Raw genomic sequence first — 17,283 nt, 5'->3', positions numbered from 1 at the left:
TAGTCCAACTGAAATTAAATTGTTTGGTTTTCTCCTGTCTCTTTTCAACAGATACTGCTCCACCTTTTGTTTGGAGGCAGAAAAACAGAAATACATTTTATGAATAGTGTATGGAATGCTGTAAAATTGTTCAAAAATGAAACACTATTATTATCCACTTAATCAACAAAAATCATTTATCCGGATCAGCAGATGTTTTCAGTTTGATAAGTCAGGATTGTTCTACTTAATTATGTTAAATTGAAGCACATTAAGTTTTTGGATATTCAGTTGTTAATGCTTTTCTTTTTCATTATGTGTAATTTTGGAAAATACAAGCCGTGTTAAATAACTGTCTGGTAATCCTCTTGGGATGAGCTGAATGTTTTGGGAAGTTCCTGCAGCATTTGCTAACTTTACAGCAAGTTTTTGAAGAAAACTTTTTAATCAAAAGTTCAGAGAATGTTTTAGGAATATTTTCATTTCCAATAATGTTCCTCTGTAGTTAATATATTGATCTTATACCAACATTCAGAGACCATTAGAAACACAGACTATGTGTTTGAGAAAACTTTCTCAAACCAACATTTCAAAAATGTTCTTCAAACTTTATCGAGGCCTCAGGTGATTTATAATTTTTATTTTATTGAAACATTCTTGTAATGTGACATTAACATTCTTCTCTCCAATGTTTTGAAGATGTTTTGGGGATGTTGTTGAGGGAACACATTATAGAACGTTCTTCTATAAAACGTTCATTAATGATAAAAAAAAGGAAGTATGTTCTCAATCCAATGTTTGGAAAACGCTATTGAATCCTCAGAGGAAAGAACGTTCTTTTATTAGACGATCCTGTAATGTCATTTATGAACAAAGATGGAATACTCTTCCTGTAATATATTGACAATGTTTTGGGGATGTTGTTGATGCAACATGTTATCTATACATTATCATTCAAAAATGTAGGTTCACTTAGAAATGTCCTTTTTTAAAGAAAACTGTTTTTTTCCCCCAATGAAGATAACATGAAATGAATGCTAAATCCAGTGTAGACATTGTAAATGTGCTAAATGACTATTGTAGCTGTAAATGGCTGATTTTTAATGGAATATCTCCATAGAGGTACAGAGGAACATTTCCAGCAACCATCACTCCTGTGTTCTAATGCTACATTGTGTTAGCTAATGGTGTTGAAAGGCTCATTGATGATTAGAAAACCCTTGTGCAGTTATGTTAGTACATGAATAAAAGTTGGAGTTTTTATGGAAAACATGGAATTATCTGGATGACCCCAGACTTTTGAAGAGTAGTGTATATTTTTAGTGTATTTTTACTATATTGCACTATATTTTTACTGTATTTTTACTATGTTTTATGAGATTTTTATTGTATTTTTATGATTTTTTACTGTATTTTTACTATATTTTTTCTATATTTTTACTGTATCTTTGCTATATTTTTATTGTATTGTACGATATATATTGTATTTATTGTATTGTACTATATTTTTCCTTTTTTTTTTTTTTTACTGTATTTTAAGGTATTTTATTACACTGGGAGTGGGAGAGTTCATGGAACACATGAGACTGTCTGGGTGACCCCAAACTTTTGAACAATCATGTAGATGTTCCCATAATGTTTCACTATAACCAAGAAAGAACATTCTCAGTGCAGCATTGAGTTTTGGGAACTTTAGGGACAATGTTTCACCAAACTTTATGAGAACATTTTTAGTCCTCATACATTTAAGAAGAACAATCTCAGTGAAAATAATGGCAGAACTTTCTCATCCTAGCTGGAACGACACAGAACTAAGAACCAGCTGACAGCAGAGGAGAGGAACTCACAGATAAATCTAAGTGACACTGAACAACTGGCCAAACTTTTGTCTGCATCATGAGTAAACAGAGCTCAGCGTTCACTCTGACTCTGGAAACCTCCGACTCGTTCCAGCTCTACTCATGCACTGCAAAAACTCTAAATCTTACCAAGTCTATTTGTCTTATTTTTAGTCAAAATGTCTCATCCCAATTGATTGAAGATAAATTCACTTAACAAGAGACATTTCAGCAGATGGAGGGACTTGTTTTAAGACAATGCATCTTAAATTTCTTGTTAAGTCAAACAATCTTAAAATTATCTTGTTTTGAGTTGAATTTTACAAGAAAACTCATAAGTTTACTACATCTCAAATTAGGAGGTTGCATGAAAGCAAAAATCTATTTTTGAGTGAAAAACTGCTATTTTTTTTTAAGCATGTCTGGCTTATTTTAAGACACCTAAGCTCGACAATCCTGGTAAAATATAGCTTCAAATAAGTTTTACCAGCTAATCTTAAGATCTCAAAATTCTAAATATCATATTTTATTTCTAGAAATCTTACCAAGCCATTTTTCACTTGTTCTATTGGCAGATTTTTTTTCCACTTATTTCAAAGTAAAAGTTCCTTGAAATAAGTATATTTTTCTTGTTTTAAGAGGGGCATTTTTTCCAGTGTGCAGCTTCACGCCAACCGCTGCAACCACGGAACCCAATTCTGCAGGAGGTGAAAGTTCAGCAGGTAGAACATGGTCATGTTTGCAGATTTATCCGGATCGCTGGTCCAACGCACGCCCACTTTGTCCTTAAGTAGCAGCTCATTAGGCCGCATGTGCCTGAGGGAGCTGCTAAAACAAGCAAACACTTTGTCCGGGGCCTTTCTGGCGGCTAACGGAGCTGACAGAACATTAGTGAAGGTAGAGATGGAAACCGAGGAGCGTTCCCTCCATCACTATTCATTAACCTACAGAGCAGGAGGGCTGGTTAGTGGATGCAACATGAGACTGATCACACATGCTGGGCGGTTAGCTCTCAATCAGCTGGTTGTCCTTGTGGAGGGAAACATGATGGAGCCTCAGTGTGACAGTAATACGCATTTTTAATTCTGTCTGTCATTTTTTAATGCTACACTCTTCACATGGAGTTTTTTCAGACTGGATTTGGCACAGGTGCCAGTCCTCTAACACAGGGGTGTCCCACATGAGGCCCGCGGGCCAAAAGCAGTCCTCCAGAGGGTCCAATCTGGTTCTCAAAGGGTAGAAATTCCAGAGAAGACATTAACTACAGACTGTAAATTAGTAAAACCATAAATTCATAATCATTTCTAGACCATGACAAGTTGTTTAGATCATAAAGTAAAATACTAGATTGTTCATTGTTCTTTTGTCGTTTTGTGTCTTATTTTTGCAATATTTTGTCTTGTTTTTGTCTGTCATTTGTCGTTCCTCTCATGTTCTTGTCCTTTTGTTTCCTATTTTTGTTGTTTTGTGTTTCCTTTTTGTCTCTCATGTTTTTTGTCTTAATTTTGTATTTTGCTTCATTTCTTGTTTTGTGCATAGTTGTGTTTTTTGTTTTTTGTCTCACTTGTGTTCTTTGTCCATTTTTTTGTTGTTTTGTTTCTCACTTTGGTCATTTTTGGTGTCATTTGTGTAATTTTTTTGCCTCGTTTTTGTCGTCCTTTGTAACTTTTTTGTCTAATTTTTTGTCTTTTTGTTTTGTTTAGTTTCTTGTCTTTTTTGGCTTTTTTTGTCGTTTTGTGTCTCATTTTTGTAATATTTTGTCTTTTTTTGTCTGTCATTTGTCGTTCATCTCATATTTTTGTCCTTTTGCTTCCTTTTTTGTTGTTTTGTTTCCTTTTTGTCTTAATTTTGTCATTTTGTGTTGCTTTATTCGTTGTTTTGTGCATCGTTTTTGTCATTGTGTTTTTTTGTCTCGCTTGTGTTCTTTATCCATTGTTTTGCTGTTTTGTGTCTCATTTTTGTAATATTTTGTCTCGTTTTTGTTGTTTTCTGTCTGACATGTTTGTTTCATGTTTTTGCCGTTTTGTGTTTCTTGTCTCGCTTGTGTTGTTTTGTCTTATTTTTGTCATTTTGTGTCTTTTTGTCTCTTTTGTTGTCTACTTTTTTGTTTTGTTTCTCGCTTTTGTCATTTGTGGTCTTGTTTGTGTCATTTGTGTGGCTTTTTTGTCGCATTTTTTTGTTATTTTGTGTCTAGTTTTGTAATATTTTGTCTTGTTTTTGTTGTTTTTTGTCTGACTTATGTCATTTTGATTTTAAAGTAAAATACTTCATCATTCAGTTCCAGATGACTAAATGTTGTGTTCCTTTGTTGACACTCACAGATCTGGAAGTTGTAATGTGGAAATGATAAACTGAGGTATAATATTACTGAAATTGAATTTATTTTCTTTTCCAGAAATTTCAGGTTGTTCATGATGTTTGTTAAAAGATAATTCCTTAAATGTGAACATTTTTAGAATGTACATTTTTGCACTAAAACAAAGAAAACATTAGGAGTTGTGGTTATTTATAGGTTATTATGCTGTGATTTTACTGGTCCGGTCCACTGGAGATCAGACTGGACTGAATGTTCTCTTTTTTCACTGCGTCATTGTTTAGTGTGTTTTTTTTTTTTTTTTTAAAGAATTATTAATGTCATACCTGCAGCTGCCCACCCCTCCATCACTTCCAAACACCACAATGCAGCACACCAGAAGCCGACACAGACATGCACCAGAAAACACAAAGATAGCTGCAGCCCTGTCGGTACTAATAGCAAGCCTCAGCCCGGCGGATTAACAGTTTAATCCCTCACAGGCAAGAGGGGCTGAGATGAGATCGCAGCAGCCAGCGTGCCGAGACCTGATGAGGAGGGAGGCAATGAGTCACTCAGCTATTTAAAAACCATCTGAAAACACACTTTCACACCGATGGCCACATGAAGGCCTCACCTGATGACAAAAACCCACCTCTCTGTGACTGTCTGTCCTCTGATTTCCCAGCATCTCTCTGTGGATTCCCTCCCTTGCTGAAGTTTGTTTGATCTTGGTGCTAGCGAGTTTTGATCAGGTTAATTGCCCTCTCAGCGGACGGTGTGAATACACAGATTAACTCTCAGCACCCAGGATGGAATAAAAGGTGAGAGAGAGGCGGCTGAGGGGATGAAAAGAGCCAGAAAGGGACAGAACGTAATGGAAAGCCATGTTAATAGATAAACTGACTGGTTAATAATGTGATTTGCTGATTGCTGCTCTTGAAAACAAATCTGGATTGGGCAAAGTCTGTTACAAAACGATATTATATTCTTATACAATGTCAATTCCATCCCCTAACATCTGACATTTCACAGCAGTGACAACATAATACTTCAGGGAACCGACCTCTGCGTTATCAGGGATTCTTATAAATGAAAATGTAGCTGCCAAACTACATGATTGTGTCCTATTGTAACCCACACAACAAAAGAAGCTCCTGAATGAGATGTGAAACGCTTTCAAGAACCTATAAAAGAAGTCCAGTTGAAGCTCCTGCAGTTATGACCAGAATTAATGAGAATCTACAGACATGCTGACTTTCTATATGAAGCATCACCAACATTAAAGTTAGATAGAGCTCTATGTTTCCATTACACCTCTTAAGGAACCTATGGTGATGTACTAATAAATAACACAGTTTGCCTCATGAAACAACATAGAGTAGAACCAGCTGTGCTTTCTTTAGTGATGAAATTTTAAATATGTGTCACATTATGAAGTCCACTGTTTGTTACTGTTGCGTTAAATAAAGTTGTAGCATTCAGCTGGGGCTCCAACGCCAATCATAAATCCAGCAATCATTAGTGAGCTCCGTCTTCATAATGATGACTGATGGCTGATTTATAGAATCTAATGGAAAAATATTCAAACTTGCACACCCTCCAGTGGGCCGAATCACTCAGAAATGAGCCGGCGTTGTGTCGTCTGTTCAGGGTGAAATCATTTACATTCAAAGCAGGTTCCCAGCTTATCAACAAGGCTCCCTGCTGACTTCAAAATCCCTTCCAGCATAAAAGGGAATCCTATACAGCAGCTACCAGGTGGACAAAGCCGGTCGCTATCTCTCAGTGTGTCTGTTTTCTTCTGGACGCAGCACATATCACTTATTACCCAAACAGATTCCTGAAGGAAGGATTTGAAGTTGAGCAGCTAATTAACCCTCCTGTTGTCCTCATTTATGGGCACCAAAAAATATTGTTTCATTGTCTGAAAAAAAATTCAAAAAGTCAGCAGAAAAATTCCCCAAGTTTCTGAAAATTTGCAAAACCTTCAAGAAGAAAATTCCAATAATTCAATAAAGTCAAAAATTTTCATTGTGAAAATATATATTTTTTTCCCCCACATTTTCAAACTTTAAAATAGGTAAATTTTGACCCGCAGGACAACACGAGTGTTAATGAAATAAATGGAAATAAAATAAGAAGCCATCCACTCTGCTGTCTTTCCCTCTCAGAGCCCAGGTATCTTTAAGGACACTCTTCCCGGACTATCAGGCAACCACTGGAAAAACACTCAACACTCAATTTGTGTCTTCAGCTGTTGGCTGAAAGCTTTGCTGCATTTTGTAAGAGCCTGAAGATGTGAGGGGCTCTTTACTACGGCAGGAATAAAGAGCAGATAGAAAAGAGCAGAGATGTTTCTGGCCGAGTGAGATGAATGATCTCATTCTGGAGAGATTCTCAGCCAAAGAAGGCAAAGCTTAGAAAATACTTCTGACCTGTTCGTCAAATCTTGGATCAGCACTACATGTAATATTACTGCTACGTTCCAGATCGCTTAGAGCAGGGATGTCCAACTCATCTTAGTTCAGGTTCCACCGTCAGCTCAGTTTGATCTCCAGTGGGCCGGACCAGTAAAACCACAGCATAATAACCTATAAATAACTCCAGTTTTTTCCTTTGTTTTAGTGCAAAAAAGTCCATTCTGACAATGTTCACATTTAAGGAATTATCTTTTTTACAAAACATCATGAACAACTTGAAATTTCTTAAGAAAAGTAAGTTCAATTTCAACAACATTCAGCCTCAGTTTATCATTTCCACTTTACAACTTCCAGATCACAGAGTGTCGACAAAGGAACACAACATTTAGTCATCTGGAACTGAACCATAGAGGATTTTACTTTATGATCAAAATGACAAAAGTCAGATCAAAAAAGCCAAAAAACAGCAAAAACAAGACAAAATATTGCAAAAATGAGACACAAAATGACAAAAATGAAACAAATGACACAAAACAAAGCAAAAAAGATACAAAAAATTTGACAAAAAAGTTACAAAGCGACAAAAACATGGACACTAATGAGACAAAAAATGGCAATAAAATGAACAAATTACAAAAAATAGACACAAGAGAGACAAAAACGAAACACAAAGCGACAAAAACTGAGGCAAACAACAAAAAAAAGACAAAAAACCCCCAAAACAAGACAAAATATTACAAAAATGAGACACAAAATGACAAAAGAACAATTAGCAATCTAGTATTTTACTTTCTGATCAAAACAACTTGTCATGGTCTAGAAATGATTTTAAATTTATAGTTTTGCTAATTTACAATCTGCAGTTTGTCTGTCTTCTCTGGAATTTTTAGACTCTGAGGGCCGGATTGGACCCTCTGGAGGACCACTTTTGGCCCATGGGCCCCATGTTGGACACCCCTAGTTTAGATCATAATAAATCTCATGAACGCATATGGGGAGTCCGTTTATTTTATTCATGAGAGCTGGAAGAGTGATTTCTGTGCAACTCAGAAGTCTGAAAGTTTCCGAGCGTTCAATGAAGCGACGTTTCTGCGACTCCTCAGATGTCTGGTCGAACGTTGTTTCCTCCACGTGGCCCTGATCTGATCCCGGCGGAAGTTTCTCTTCTTATCGGGAGACAAAAGAAACACTAGCAGGACAGTTAGAAACACAATCCCTGCCAACTCTCGTTACGCTCTCAAGTTCTCTCGTTACAGGTAACAGAACACACAGCAGCCCAGCTCTGGGATCTAAATAGAGCTCTTCATAATATCGCCAGCGAGAAGCAGAAGAACCTAATCTAGCCAGGTGATCAGTTCCAGCCACCAATTCATCAGCATTACGGTGACTGAATAGATATTGATTCTCTTAAAGGACTGGCTTGAACTCTGTGGGTTTCACAGCGCAGCACGTTGCGGCTCTTACTTAACATTCCCATGCATGTGAGTCTTTGCTGCATGTGAGTCTTTGCTGCATGTGATAGTGTGTTTGGATGTCTTTATGTAACGTGTTTATCAGGACACAGCAACCATACACGTGTAGATATGCAGTCCACCAGCTGTTTGATAACATCAGATCTGTGTGTGTTTTCGTAGTAAAACTCTAATTCTGTAATTTTAAATCATGGCTCCGGCCACACAAACAGAAGCTAACATGGGCAGATATAGTGCAGACAGTCCCCTCTTTTTCAGTTAAATGTTGCTGACCAGATCTAGTTTGAGTTACTTGGATTCTTGATGATTGGATCTGGAATACTCGACAGAGCCGCATAGATTAACACATCCCTGTAAAGAAGTCAATGCAAAGCTTCAGTGACCGGCGATCAGTCGGATGTGGAATTAATTACAAAAGCTGGTGCTGCTTCACTTGTTTCAGCTGCTCTGGTTGGTATCACCATTTTAATTTATATGTTATACATTCGAAGAGTGATGCAATGCACCAATCTGCACATCAGGCTAAACCTGACTGACTTTAAATAGCTTTATCACTAGATATTTTTCATTTTTCAAGCTGCTATCATCCCAGTAACATGCGCTGAAATCTACCTCTAATTTCCAAATCTTTTTTGTGTAGAGATATAGAGACTATCAAAACTCTTGTAAACACCGTTTATATAGATAAAATGGACCCAAAGCCTTCCATTTCAGCTCCTGTTCCATCATCGCAGCTGGCAGTAGGGAGTGGAAACAGGACTTTTATTCCATTCGTTTTTCATCCATGTAAACTAATTCTCCTCCTTCTTACATTGATCCTCTTTCTTACAACAGCTGCTTGATCGACTTAGTTAATGGATTAAAGTGTATGAGAGGTCACAGAAACAGGAAGAAGATTATGAAAGCAGACAAACGGAAAACAAATAAACACAAACACTCCCTTCATAGCTCCACCCCTCCCAAAGCCACGCCTCCAAAACACAGCTGGAGGACTAATCCACAACTGATGTAGGAGAGTGGAGAATTAAAGCTACTTCATGTCTGGAAATACACAAATGGGGTACATCCCCACATCTGTAGAACGTTCCCTCTGAAGCCTCACAGACAGATGGTCACAGATAAATGTAAATTTATAATATATAATAGTCAAACTGGAGGGGAACAGAGTCATAAAACACCGAAAGACACAAATCTGATCTGTTCAGCAGAGCAGGATGTCGTAGGTTCAGGTGGAACTGTGAGATATAGCTGCTTGGTGTGTCTCTTTAGTCTGTAGAAGACTCTTGTGATGCATGAGGTCAGGGGTGTCCAACATGAGGCCTGTGGGCCAAAAGTGGTCCTCCAGAGGCTCCAATCCGGCCCTCAAAGTGTAAAAATTCCAGAGAAGACATTAACTGCAGATTGTAAATTAGGAAAACTATAAATTTAAAATAATTTCTAGATCATGACAAGTTGTTTTGATCATCAAGTAAAACACTAGATTGCTCATTCTTTTGTTATTTTCTTTTCTTTTGTCATTTTGTCTCATTTTTATAGTATTTTATCTTGTTTTTGTTATTTTTTGTCTTTTATTGTCTGATTTTTGTCATTTGTCTCATGCTTCCGTTGTTTTGTGTCTAATTTTCATCATTTTGTCTTATTTTTGTTGTTTTGTGTCTCATTTTCTTCATTTTGTGCCTCATTTTTGACATTTTTTTGTCTAATTTTTGTAATATTTTGTCTTTGTTTTGTTGTCTTTTATTGTCTGACTTTTGTCATTTGTCTCATGTTTTGTTGTTTTGTGCCTCATTTTTGTTGTTTGCTGTCTCATTTTTGTAATATTTTGTCTTGCTTTTGTTGTTTTTTTGTCTTTTTTTTAGTCTGACTTTGTCGTTTTGATCATAAAGTAAAATGCTATATCATCAGTTCCAGATAGCTGTGACTAAATGTTGTGTTCCTTTGTAGACACTCTGTGATCTGGAAGTTGTAATGTGGAAATGATAAACTGAGGCTGAATGTTGCTGAAATTTGAATTTATTTTTCTGAACAAATTTCAGGTTGCTCATAATGTTTTGTAAAAGGATCACTCCTTAAATGTGAACACTTTCAGTGCTAACAGGCTAGGTGCTAACTCACTGCTCTTAAATGTGAACACTTTCAGTGCTAACAGGCTAGGTGCTAACTCACTGCTGGACCTGGTGGTGTTTGGCAGAGCCTGCGCTCTCATAATTGCTTCAGAGTACAAACCTGGAGAGAAACTCCTCACTGAAGCCCAGTGCAGGAGACGAGTCTGTGGCCAACCTGGATAAGCTGAGGTTTGCCAATGAAAGTCTGAGAACCTCTGAGATCAGGCTCAACATGCAGAAGACCATGCGGGCTCATGCTGCAGTGTTCTATACCAGCTCTGTTCTAAAGGAGGGATGCGATAAGATGGATGCCATTTATCAGACCACGGATGACCTTAAGAAAAATCCTTCTAAAATACATTGCCTACTCTAGCTTTAATCGCTGCTGCTGGTGTTTGTGTTCTACTTTTTGGGTCTCTTTGGCTTCAGCACATTTTGAGCTGCTGTTATGCTCAGTTCTGTTCTTGCTGGTTTGGCTGTTACCCTCAGATTGAGTCTCACATCAGATCCTAGGAGGTTTTCTAGGGGTTTGATTCAGAACAAATCCAACATTTGTGACCTTTGATTTCATCTACAGTGCAGTCTGTGGAAATACTGGTTTTAACTTTTGGCTTTCCGTCTAGAAAAATGACATCTTGACTTGCCCACTAAGGCTTCTGTGTGGAATTCTGTATGACTAAATCACAGAGTAACAGCAGGTAGGCCTATGATCTGTGGTCATCGACACACACCAACACACACATGCCCTTGAGTAATCTGATTACTGAGAACATTTTTAAGTAAAAAATCGGTCTTTCTGACACTGCAGGAACCAGGTAATTCAGAAACTCCAGTACTTTATACATGAGCTCGCCAATAATTGGCAAAAACCATTCTATACAGATGAGCATCTGCACTCTGCCGTAAACAAAGACGAACTTTGCTCCACAAATTTGCATTCCGTTCTCTTTGACGATGATCATCTGGAAATCCAGCATTAAAGTCATTATCATAATTCTGTTTCCACCTGTGACAGCTTGCTGGGCCTCTGTGGGCTACGAACACACACCGAAGCTTCTCTTTGAACATGCAGGCATGAAAAAGGCCAATCAGAAACCTGCATGGTGGAGAAATAAGTGAGAAATCTACCTGGAGAGTTCAGATTCCTCTGATCCTTTACTCCTAATTAGGGTAGATGCTGGTTTCTGCTTGCATGACAGTTATGAAATCAATAAACAAACATGCCTCATTTTTGCTGAATGTAATGCAAAACAACGTGGTCAGCTGTCATTAGTTTCTGGTACAAATCGACTATTTTAGTGCCTGATTCGTCTGTTTTTGCTGCAGATATACGGTGTGAATAGTTCATGCATGCAGCCTCGTCTTTCTGCACATGTTGCTCCTATGTGAGCATGATCTGCTGCAGTGCGTGCCGCTGTGTCTTGCCAGGGGTGTGTTTGCATTTTTCCCTGTTTAATCTGGACAGCCTAGTGTGTGAGCTCGAGCTGCCCTCATTGCTAATCAGACCGTCCCCTCTAAACATGTAAGCACGTTAGAATGCAGGTCCAGCAGCGGTTCTTTAACCCCGCCACCCCCCGCAGGGTTTTTAAGGGCCGAGCGAATGCTGCCATGTTTTCACAGCCTGGAGCTCGCAGGCAATCAGTCTCCATGACAAGAGGGGAGAAAACGGGAAAAAAATGAGCGAGGGCGCTGAGAATGTGCTAACAGGAGGTGAGGACGGGGACAGGTTGGGTTTATTAAATCTTTCCATCAGTGGCCATCAGCAGAGCATCTGCTCACGGCTGGTTAGCAGGAGACCGATCACAAACACACAGCAGCTTGTTAGCTCTCACTCATCTGATGTTTCAGGCTGAAATGGATTAGCTGGCTCGCGTTCTGCCTCACTATGACAACAATGCGTCTGTTATCATCTCTGACAGCCTCATCAGTCTGTCCCTCTGCCTTCTTCCTCTCTCATTTGCACCAACGCGATGCACAAAAAGTGTGTATTTCTGCTGCTACCGAACAGCCTGCGTTTAGTACTTCTGCTCTGATTTGATTGTGTTAAACACCTACCTATTGTCTGAGGAGCAACGAACAAAGATACAACAAGGAGGTGAGTCATCAGAGAAAGCAACGCCACCAGAGTCATCAGGAGGGTGATGATACTTGGTTGAAATCATTCTTTTTATGTAGAATCTTGAAGCGTTTTACATCAGGAAAAAGAGGGGAGAAAGTGTTTCCACAGAAGCAGTTTGGAGGCTGATCCTCTCCTATGTTGGAGGCTTGGCGGTGGTGTAGCTCGTGCACTCGTTGCTCATTTGGACTCGACCTGGACGGCTAACTGCTCCTTAGGAACAGGAGCCTGGGCCACAACAGAAACAAGTGGAGCCTCGGCAGGGCGACCATGGAGGGAAGAAAATAGAGACAAAGAAACTCACAGCTCCCTCTAAACTTTAGGTGTACCGTAAAAACCCAACAAAATACAAAGACTGGACCTCAAAGAGCATCATGACAGGGCAGCATTCACTATCAGACTGAAAGGATAGTGTATGAAAGAGCAGGAAGCAGTGAAGCAGTAAATACAAAATACTTTTACAGAGCTGAGAGAGAGGAAAACGTTACTAAAGGGTTACTTACTGCTGCATTTACTGCTGCACTTACAGAAGGATATTTGGAGCTACCTATCTACAGCACGCTACACAAAACTGAGACAACTGTCCCCATATTCCCCCTACAAACAACTTTTTTTGTTTATATCTGGACAGGTTTTCAGCACACAGGACCCATGCATGGATGGAGGAGAGTGCCAGTACGCCAGGGGCAGAACACTATTAATGGAAGCCTTAGTGGTGCCAAAAACAATTGTCAGTGCTAGGTAGAATGTTAATAGGCTGTCAGTGGATTTTATAATCTTGTTTGAAAGTGATGCTGAAAAACTAGAGTATGCATTTGTACTTCTACTCTGGACTGATGTAATTCCTAAATATCAGGAGGTTCCACTAACTCCCAGTGACTAAAAATACTGCAGCGAGACGACTGACAGGAATTAACAAGACAGATCATATTAGCTTCTCTTCATTGGCTCGCTGTAAGATCAAGAATAGAATTTAACCCTCATGTCGGCCTGTGGATCAAAATTGACCCGTTTTAGTTTGAAAATGTGGAAAAAATATATATTTTCTCAGTGAAACTTCTGATGTCCACATTTTCAACATTTTTGGGAAATCTTTGAATATTGTTTGGTGGAAAAAAGAAATGTTAAAAATGTTTCTTTCAGAACATTCACAAAAAAATCAACCAAAATCCAGCGAATTTCACTGGATTTTGGTTGATTTTTTTTACGAATGTTCTTAAAGAAAATAGAAGTTTTACTGATATATATGGAATCACTTTAGATATTTTTAAGATTGTTTTGGAAGATTTTTCCTCATTTTTTGAAAATATTTACAAGAATTTTCTTGCCAAATTTGGGGGATTTTTTTAAAATAAAACTTTTAAGGGAAACTTTTCAGGAATTACTGGAATTTTCTTCCTGAAGGTTTTGCAAATTTTCAGAAATTTGGGGGATTTTTTTGCTGAATTTTAGGATATTGTTCAGACAAGGAAACCATATTTTTTGGTGCCCGTAAATGAAGACAACAGGAGGGTTAAATGAACCTGACTGTGGCGAGTCAGCTAACTGGCATCGCATGTGGAAAAGACACACATCTGCATCCACATCTCTACGTTCTCATGGAATCCATCTGCATCCTCGGCTCCAGCACCAATCAACTCCCTCCACACAGCACAAAGTGAGGAGAGGATGGAGCAGAATTACAGGCAAACATAAGTGGGAAGAAAGAAAAGAAAAACCATACAGATTTCCATCTCTCCATCGGCCTTCAGCTTTCTCCATAACCCCGATGGCTTTTCGCACAAACTCTCGAATCAACTGCGACTTTGACAGAAATGTGGACGATAATTAAGCGTTTGTAGCGAAACAAACCATCTACTGATGAACATCCACCACTCTGGGTTTCCATTGGAGAGAAACATATGTTGTGGGGTCCCTCATGAACAGGCCATCAATAATGCATCATAACTAACATCTGTAGCTCTGTTCCTCAATTGATTCAGATTAATGGAGTAAACAAAGAGCTGGGAGCGGAAACATTTGATCCCAGAGTCGCCTATATGCACAATCTGCCTGAGCAAGCACTTCTTCCTCTGATGTGTTCCTCCACTGTATGGAAGTTTGGGTTTAGAGACATTAATTTAGCACAGAGGTGTCCAACATGAGGCCCTTCCAGAGAAGACATTAACTGCAGATTGTAAATTAGTAAAACTATAAATTTAAAATAATTTCTAGACCATGACAAGTAGTTTTGATCATAAAGTAAAATACTAGATTGTTCATTTGTCGTTTTGTGTCTCATTTTTGTAATATTTTGTCTTGTTCTTGTCAGGGTTTTTTTGTCTGATTTTTGTCGTTTGTCTCATGTTTTTGTCGTTTTGCTTCTCTTTTTGGTAATTTTGTGTTTCCTTTTTGTCTCACTTGTGTTTTTTTGTCTTATTTTTGTCAGTTTGTGTTTTGCTTTAGTCACCTTTTCACACATCGTTTTTGTCCTTTTGCTTCTCACTTTTGTCATTTTGTGTCTCATTTTTGTCGTTTTTGTCAGTTTCTTTTATGTCTCAAAGTGTAAAAATTACAGAGAAGACATTAACTGCAAATTATAAATTTGTAAAACTACAAATTGAAAATAATTTCTAGACCATGACAGTCATAAAGTAAAATACTAGATTGTTCGTTTGTCATTTTATGTCTCATTTTTGTAATATTTTGTCTTGATTTTGGTTTTTTTTGGTTTTTTTTTTGTCTTTTTTGGCTGACTTGTCGCCTCATGTTTTTGTCATTTTGTGTTTCTTTTTTGTCTCATTTGTGTTGTATTTTTTTCCCCATTCTGTTCATTTTATTGTCACTTGTTTTATTTGTCGCTTTGTAACTTTTTTGTCTTTTTTTGTTTTGTTTCATGTTGTTCTGTATCTCATTTTTTAATCATTTTGTTTCTTGCTTTTGTCATTTTGTGTCTCATTTTTGTCATTTTTTTGTCTTGTAATATTTTGTCTTGTTTTTGTCGTTTTGTCTTTGTCTGCCTTGTCGTTTTTCCTCACGTTTTTGTCATTTTGTGTCTCTTTTTGTCTCACTTGTGTTTTTGTCATTTTTTGTGTTGCTTTATTCACCTTTTTTGTATATCGTTTTGTTTCACGATTTGGTCATTTTTTGTCTCGTTTGTGTTGTCTGTTCATTTTTTTTTTTTTGCTTTGTAACTTTCCTGTCTAATTCTTTGTCTCTTTTTGGTTTTGTTTCGTGTCGTTTGTCTCATGTTTTTGTCATTTTGTTTCTTGCTTTTGTCGTTTTGTGTCTCAGTTCCAGATCCCTGTGACTAAATGTTGGTTTAGTGGATGGAGGTCAAAGGAGTAAGTTGGGAAATGCATTTGTTTGTATCATGTGTTCATTTGCAGAGCCAGCCTCCGTCTAAGTGCATTGCTCAGCTCCTGGTTCTAGTTTCGTATTTCAAATACAGGCATCAGCTTTCACATCCAACTACCGACGAGATGATGAAGAAGTGGATTTCCCAATATATCAAACTATTCCTGCCAAAACGTGGTGATTTTATCCGACAGCGAGTTTGTTCAGTTTCCTGGACAGTGAAATGAATTGCAGAAATGACTCCTCTCTGGTGATTTTGACGTTTCTATTCATGCACATGTGTGTTTCTATGCATCCCAGCAGCTTGTGAGGGAGGGGATCGTTATTTCTGCCAGGTTTGAAGTGTGCTCTTTGACCTGTGGTGCTGGAAACCATAGAGGAAACAGTGTTCAAAGCTTGCCGGAGCAAAAAAGGAAAAAAAAGTGTGTGTATGTGTGTGCAGAGAGGGAGAAAGAGTGATGAAACACGACTTAAATTCACTTGAACTCTGTAGCCGCCTGAAGGAAAGCCAAGAGAAAAAACATACAGTAGCGAGGGCAATCCTTTGATCACACAGTCCATCTCTTCCCTCCCTCTTTCTAGGGTTTTCTCTCTCTCTTCTACCACCTTTCACTCCCTCTCCTCTCGCTCTCATTTGCTCAGATTATGCCGTGCACACATCACGAACAGGGCATATTAAATTACAGTTAACCCACACTCACTGTTCACTGCTGAATGGTGCCGAGATGCTGTGAGGTGCTTCAGCATATGGATGGGCAGAGCTGTTCTGGGAGGCAGAATAGGCCAACTGTTCTAATCGTCACGCAAACCTCCATACGAGGGAAGAGAGGACTGCAGGCAGAAGAGGACATCCTGTCAGCACAATCGGTTCTTAAAAAAGAGAACAGTGACAAGAAAGAGAAACTTTTAATGACTCACCGAATATTTAACAGCTTTTTTTTCACCCGGTTTCCATGATTTTTAATCTCTTCATTCTTATTCACAAAACAAACGAGCTCTAGTTCCTCTTCCAAACACACGAGTAAACAATATCTGAGAATAAAACCTGCAGACGACACTAATTGGCTCATTTGTAACTTTTCTGGTTCACATCTGCATTCTTGTGCTTCGTGTTCTTTCCTCTGGAAAACAAAAGCTGCTCTCATGCAGCCATCAGGACATGCAAATGCAAAATAATGTCCAGCATCGCTCTAGTTTAACGAGTACACTCCCTGCTTTTTTAATTTTAGTTCTCAGCTGGTGATTTGAGAATATTATCTGAATAATAAATGAGCTGGCTGAAGGCCATGTTTGAATTTCTTTCAACGTGTGATTTGCGACTTTTCACTTTGAAGAAGGAGGTATATATAGCCCTGCCCTCCTCCCCCACAGATGGCCAAGTTTCTGCCCCAGCGTTTGTCAGTCATCCTGATAAGCTGTCTACCTTGAACAAACATCTCGCTCGAGGCACAAGGAAGCATGTTAGCAACAGAAGAAATGAGCCACGATTGCAGGGAATGAGTAATTGTAAAAACAAAAGCTGATGTTGGCTGCCATGTTGAACAGGTTTGTCCTCCTACAGCTTCAACTACATCAGGCTGAGTGTGTCATCGTTAGCTAGACAGGAGTCAGTTTCAGCCAAACAAGTTCTCAGCACACATACTGTATATACAGTACATGTTTATTTTTTGGATGTTTATTATTGAAAAGCAACTGTAAGGTAAAGGTGAGTGTGGGATAGA

General features: G+C 38.4%; 1 protein-coding gene across 1 annotated transcript in view; it reads right to left on the bottom strand.

Moving 5' to 3' along the window:
- The window catches only part of kcng4a (potassium voltage-gated channel, subfamily G, member 4a), a 55,768-nt gene extending 39,375 nt beyond the window's left edge, over window positions 1–16,393 (bottom strand). Inside the window, exon 1 of the mRNA XM_055009271.1 lies at window positions 16,264–16,393. The gene's annotated coding sequence lies outside the window, so the exon portion shown is untranslated. The remainder of the gene's footprint in view (window positions 1–16,263) is intronic.
- Window positions 16,394–17,283: the final 890 nt, after the last annotated feature.

Source organism: Amphiprion ocellaris, chromosome 3 (assembly GCF_022539595.1).
Source record: "Amphiprion ocellaris isolate individual 3 ecotype Okinawa chromosome 3, ASM2253959v1, whole genome shotgun sequence".
Taxonomy (NCBI): Eukaryota; Metazoa; Chordata; class Actinopteri; family Pomacentridae; genus Amphiprion; species Amphiprion ocellaris.
The sequence above is the reverse complement of the archived record's forward strand: the minus strand, read 5'-3'. Positions and strand labels throughout refer to the sequence as shown.